Source organism: Sceloporus undulatus, chromosome 1 (assembly GCF_019175285.1).
Source record: "Sceloporus undulatus isolate JIND9_A2432 ecotype Alabama chromosome 1, SceUnd_v1.1, whole genome shotgun sequence".
In the NCBI taxonomy this organism is placed as follows: Eukaryota; Metazoa; Chordata; class Lepidosauria; order Squamata; family Phrynosomatidae; genus Sceloporus; species Sceloporus undulatus.
In genome coordinates this window covers 55,598,112-55,604,111 of record NC_056522.1, presented here as the reverse complement: position 1 = coordinate 55,604,111, position 6,000 = coordinate 55,598,112, and the positions used below count along the sequence as shown (strand labels likewise).

The window sequence follows — 6,000 nt, the reverse complement described above, 5'->3', positions numbered from 1 at the left end:
TGACTCTCATGTTCCTTGATTTGTGTTTGAACACTGCATTTGGTGGTCCCTATGTAGACTTGTCCACAGCTGCACGGTATGCAGTAAACTCCTGCAGCTGTGAGAGGGTCTCCTGTCCTTCGCTGAATGCAGCATTTGCTGGATTTTCTTGGTCGGTTTGTAGATTGTCTGGAGGTTGTGTTTTCTCACTAGTTTCCCACTTCTGTCTGTGAACTTTATCACACAGGTGAAAATCAGGGGTTTAACCAGTGGTTTATCCCCCCCCCCCCCCCCCCCCCCCCCCCATAAATGTCTTGTGACTCCTTTGATGTATGGTAAAAAAATACCTTTCCTTTGAGTGGTTGCATCTAAAATGCATCTGAGGAGATAGACTGAAGACTACAAAAGTTAATGCTACCAATTTCTTTCTTTCAGTGAGTCACAAAGGTGCTACAAGATCTCTGTATGTACTGATTCTACAGACTTAACATGGCTATACCTTTGAATTCTACCCATTTGGGTGAATGTCTTCACTCCTTTGGTGGAATGCAAAAATATAGCCGTCTTTGCATATCCTCCCACCCTGAGGCCTTGCCATTCAACAACAGAACAATACACAGATTAACATGGAAATCACTTCTCCCAACCCAGGGTCACACAATGTGTGTGTGTGTGTGTGTGTTTGTATACACACCCCACTCTCTTCCATACCACCATTCTCTGAAGATGCCAGCCACAGATGCTGGCAAAACATCAGGAATAAACTCTTCTAGAACTAGGCCACATAGCCCTCCCAAAAAACACAAAAAATATAGCCATGTTAGTCTGTAGAAGCAGTATGTACAGAGGTCTTGTAGCACCTTTGAGATTCACTGAAATTGGCAACATGAGTTTTCCTAGACTTCAGTCTACTTCCTCAGATGCTTTTGGTATTATTATTATTGTTGTTATTGTTATTGTGAAGTCGAAGGCTTTCATGGCCGGCATCCATAGATTTTTGTGGGTTTTTTGGGCTCTGTGGCCATGTTCTAGAAGAGTTTCTCCACAGATGCTGATGAAACATAAGGAAGAAACTCTTCTAGCACTTGGCCACAGAGCCCGAAAAACCCACAAAAATCTATTATTATTATTATTATTATTATTATTTAGAGATACGAAAGCTCATGCTGCCAATTTATTTCGTTCACAGTGACTCTCAAAAAAGTGCTACAAGATCTCTCTCTCTCTCCATATTCAGTCCTATGGGTTTTCCTGGGTCTGGCAGCAGGGAAAAAACAACAACCCTCTGCTTTGATGGTGAGTTCCTGCATGGCAGAATGGGGGCTGGGCTGGATCATGGCCTCTTGTGGGAGGCTCTCTTCCAACAAGTCTCTGAGGAAAACCTTTGGGGGGGAAAACCCATGACAGTTTCTGCCTATAAGTCTGAAAGGGCCTGAAGGCTCCCAGCCACAAACTCAAAGGCATTGGTGGTGTTATTAGGAGGGATGTTAAACCAAGGGCGCCAAGGAAAGGGAGGAGGAAGCAGGGAGGGAGGGAGGCAAGGCCAAGGCCTCTGCCAACGAGGCGCATGGCTGCCTCCTGGGAGCACTAGGACCTTCCTGGAGAGGAGAGGAGGGTGTCTGCCTGGGGGTCTCTTCTGCCGCAGGCCCCGAACAACAGGCGGGAAGAGAAGGAGAAGCAGAAGCAGAAGGCGAAGGGGAGAGCTTGAGAGTGTAAGAGCGGGTCGGGAGGCTGCTCTGCGGGCGGGATTTTGGGGTTGTGTGTTTGTGTTTTTGTGTGGCACCGACTGGAGGGAACAGGTTGTAAACAGAGCTTGGAGGAAGGGGGGAGTAGGGGCAAGGAGGCTAAACGTTCTCCTCCTCCTCCTCCTCCTCCTCCTCTTCACAGCAAAGGAGGACGTGGCTAAAGGGAGGAAAAAACTTTGACATAGAAATGTTAAACCGCATGCTCCTTAGTCCTGCCCAAAATGGAGGGCGCTTTGGAATCACCTCCCTCTGACTTGTAGCTTGGAATTGGAGGACAGGAGGACTTGTCCTCCCTGTGAGTGTCCTTCTTCACTGCCCAGAAGGACAAGGCACCGCAGAATGGAGGGCATGCCCTAAAACATGGAGGGCTGAGACTAAAGAAAAGCTTTAAAAACACTCTTGGAAATGTAAATTGCACGCTGCTTAGTCCTGCTCAAAATGGAGGGCGCTTTGGAATTACCTCCCTGACTTTTAGTTTGCAATGGAGGGACAGGACTTGTCCTCCATGTGAGGACATGGTGACCAGATGCCCTTCGTGTGAGGGCAGGGTCACTCCATGTGAGGACAAGGTGACCAGATGCCCTCCTCACCGTCCAGGAGGACAAGGCACCACAGAATGGAGGACATGCCAGAAAACATGGGGGACTGTCACTAAAGAAAAACATGACATACACCCATAGAAATGTAAAATACAGACTTCTATGCCTTTTACTCCCGGCTCATCCCCCCCATCTTATAATCTCTCCTATGTCCTGCTCAAAATGGAGGACGCTTTGGAATTACCTCCTTGCTTTTGTAGGTTGAAATGGAGGACAGATCTTGGAAAAGGAGGATATCTGGTCAGCCTGTGAGGACACCCTGCAAGGACAGGTTGACTACTGTCCTTCTCTCACTGCCAGGGAGGACCAGGCACTGCACAATGGAGGGCATTCAAGAAAAGCATAGGAGGTGACTAAAGAAAAAACTTGAAATACACCCATAGAAATGTAAATTGCATGTTTCTATGCTTTTTACTCCTGTTTTTTCCCCCTCCTGCAGGTCTGATAATCTCAATGTCTTGCTCAAAATGAAGGATGCTTTGGAATTACATCTCTGACTTGTAGGTTGAAATGGAGGACATATCCTGGAAAAGGAGGACTTTTCCAGGACTTGCCCTCCATGTGAGGACAGGGTGACCATATGGGTGTCCTCACTGCAAAGCAGGAAAAAGCGCTGCAAAATGGAGGACATTACCAAATCAAAGTTAAAAACACACCTATAAAGTCACGCTCCTTAGTCCTGTTCAACATGGAGGACATTTTGGAATTGAGGCTAAAAAAGTGTTACTTGCCCAAGGTCACCCAGTGGGTTTGCATTGCTGAGCTGTTATTCGATGTATATGATCAAGTTATTGTCACAACCCTACATTTTGTCAAGATGTTGTTCTCAGTTTAGATGGAGGACCTTTTGGAATTCCTCCTGGAGAGAAGGATGAAATGTAGGACAGGTCCTGGAAAGGGAGGGCCAAGTCTGGTCACCCTGGCCCAAGGGCACACAATAGGTTTCCATGGCCATGCAAGAAGGGGTTTGAACCCGCATCTCCCGAAAGGCAGGCTCCTCAAGTGGAGTTCTGTCACACCTTCCTGCCGCCCTTTGGCTTTGGGCCTTGGGCACATGGCGGTCCTCTGGAGGAAAAAAGTACTCTGTGGCCAGGGCCCCCCAGGGCAGCCAGGCTGTGCAGAAACACTCAAGGAATTAGTAGTTGTTGTTTTGTTGTGTGTCTGCAAGTCATTTTTTACTTAGTGGGGCAACCAGACACTCTCCTTTTGCAGACCATGTCCTACATTTCAGCCTTCTGTCCAGGAGGAATTTCCAAATGTCCTCCATCGTGAGCATGACTAAGAAGCATGAATTTACATTACTATGAGTGTTTTTAGCTTTTGTTTGGGAATGGCCTGTACTTTTCTTGAAGGTCCTTCATTTTGTTGTGCCTTGCCCTCCTTTGCAGTAAGGACATCTGATCACCCTGGACCCCAAGGCGAACCTATCATAGAGTTTTCTTGGCAAGTTTCTTCAGAGGGAGTTTGCCATTGCTATGGACACTGAGGCTGAGAGAGTGTGACTTGCCCAAGGCCACTCACTGAGTTTTGATACTTGAGTGGGGAATCGAACCCTGATCTCCAGTCGTAGTCCCAGCTCTCTTATTTGTTGTTAGCTGCCCTTGAGTTGATCTTGACTCATGGCAACCCTGTGAATGAGACACCTCCAAGACCAGGGGTCGACAACCCATGGGCCACATCCGGCCCGGCGAGGCCTTGGGACCAGCCCGGGCCTGGTCCTGCCGCTGATTGCCAAAGGCCCTGCGCCAGTGGCAGTCGGTGGCAGGACTGGGTCTCTCGCGTGGGGCCTTTGGCCTCTCGCCCTCGCGCGAGAGGTCAAAGGCCTCGCGCATGAGCGGCCCTGCCTGGTCCCACGGGCGGGCGGGGTGGGCAGGGCCAAGGAGCCCCGCTGGAGTGAGGCTCCTTGGCCCTGCCTGGCTCCCTCCGCCGGCTGACAGGCAGGGCCAAGGAGCCCCGCTTCAGTGAGGCTCCTTGGCCCTGCCTGTTCCCCTCCGGGCAGGGCAGGAAGCGGGCAGGGGTCCTCCTCCTCCTTCCCTCCCTTCCCACGGCTGCCAGACAGCTGCGGGCAGGGAAGAAAAGGAGTGGAGGAAGAGGAGCAGGAAGAGGAGCAGGAGGAGGAGGGAGGAAGGAAGGAGGGAGGAGAAGGAAGGAGGGAGGAGGAGGAAGGAGGAGGAGGGAGGAAGAGGAGGAGGGAGGGGGAGGAGGAAGAAGGAGGAGGAGGGAGGAAGGAAGGAGCAGGAGGAGGAGAAAGATGAAGAAGAAGAGGAGGAGGAGGATTTCCATTCCATTTCTACAGGTCTGCTTTGTTTTAACAATGATAGTGGTGATGGTGGTGGTGGTGGTGGTGGTGGTGGTGATGATGATGATGATGATGATGATATAAGTCAGTTTCTGAGACATGCACTCACTCTGAACGTGAGACAGTGTGACTTTCCAAAGTGCATTTCTGTGTATTTTCGGTGCTTTTAATGCTAAAAGGTCTGCTTTAACAATGATAGTGATGATGATGGTGGTGATGGTGATGGTGATGGTGATATTGATATCAGCCAGGTTCTGAGGCCCAAATGTCTTCCATTTTGATGATGCCTAACAAACATTCATTTATACTAACTTTAAAAAAAAAAATCAAATTTTTTGCATGTCCTCCATTTTTTAAAATGTGTCCTACATTTGAAAATGTCCTATATTATTTAATTATTTATTTTTTGGCTTCGGCCCCCCCAGTTGTCTGAGGGACAGCAACCTGGCCCCCGGCTCAAAAAGGTTGCCTACCCCTGTCCAAGACCGTCCTCAGCAGTTCCTGCAGATTCAGAGCCTCCCTGAATGAGTCTAACCATCTAGCATGTGGTCTTCCTCTCTTTCTACTGCCTTCCACCTTTCCCAGCATCATTGTCTTTTCAGTGGTTGTAGTTCTTGTGTACCTTCAAGTCGTTTCTGACTTGGACCAACCCTAAATTAAACCTGTCATGATGCAGGGGATAACCACTGTGGTATACCTGCTGCACAGAACCACAGTGCTGTGAGGTACACAAAAATCATTGACCATGCAACCTCACTCCAGGCTTACTTTGAATGAGCATGCATGCCTTTGTGTCTAATGTCTGTTTTTAGCTTCCATGTATATTTCTCATGCCTGTCTTATCTTAATCTAATCTTGTTTAAACTATGTCTGTGTGTACTGGGGTGTCATGTCATCCAGGTGCACAGGCAGCAGGATTCACAGCTTGTTTTGTCCTTGACGTCCACTTTACAGGGCTGGCTCTGTGTGTACAATTCTCTGGTTTCTGAAGGTCACAACTTCGAATGCGAATCTGTTAACCACAAGACAGTTCTCTTGCAGGATCTAATTCCCCCCACCCACCCATTCCTTGCATTGCCCCAAGGGATACGGCGCAATCCCAATGGTGCTAAAAGCTGTTTACATTCCTAGAACAATGTTACATTGGCCAGTCAGGGCAGGAAAGGAAGGTGTGAGGAAGGAATCAGTAGGATTGCTAGCTAGGTTGCAATCCACAGATTGTTGGATGTCATCTGCAACTGTGTGGGACAGATAACTCAAAAGAGCAGGAGAACAGCAGGACAGGAGAATCCCAATAGTGTCCTCTTTGGCTGCTGTGACATTTCTCCTATGAGGGTGCCTTCAGAACTTTTCTTGTCCTGCGTCTCTCAGGTTCTTT

At 48.6% G+C, this 6,000-nt stretch overlaps 1 protein-coding gene across 4 annotated transcripts in view; it reads left to right on the top strand.

Moving 5' to 3' along the window:
• The first annotated feature begins 1,502 nt into the window (after nt 1-1,502).
• SLC29A1 (solute carrier family 29 member 1 (Augustine blood group)) overlaps nt 1,503-6,000 on the top strand; it is a 110,264-nt gene continuing 105,766 nt past the window's right edge. For all 4 annotated transcript variants that reach the window (XM_042475245.1, XM_042475236.1, XM_042475218.1 and 1 more), the window contains exon 1: nt 1,503-1,691. The gene's annotated coding sequence lies outside the window, so the exon portion shown is untranslated. The remainder of the gene's footprint in view (nt 1,692-6,000) is intronic.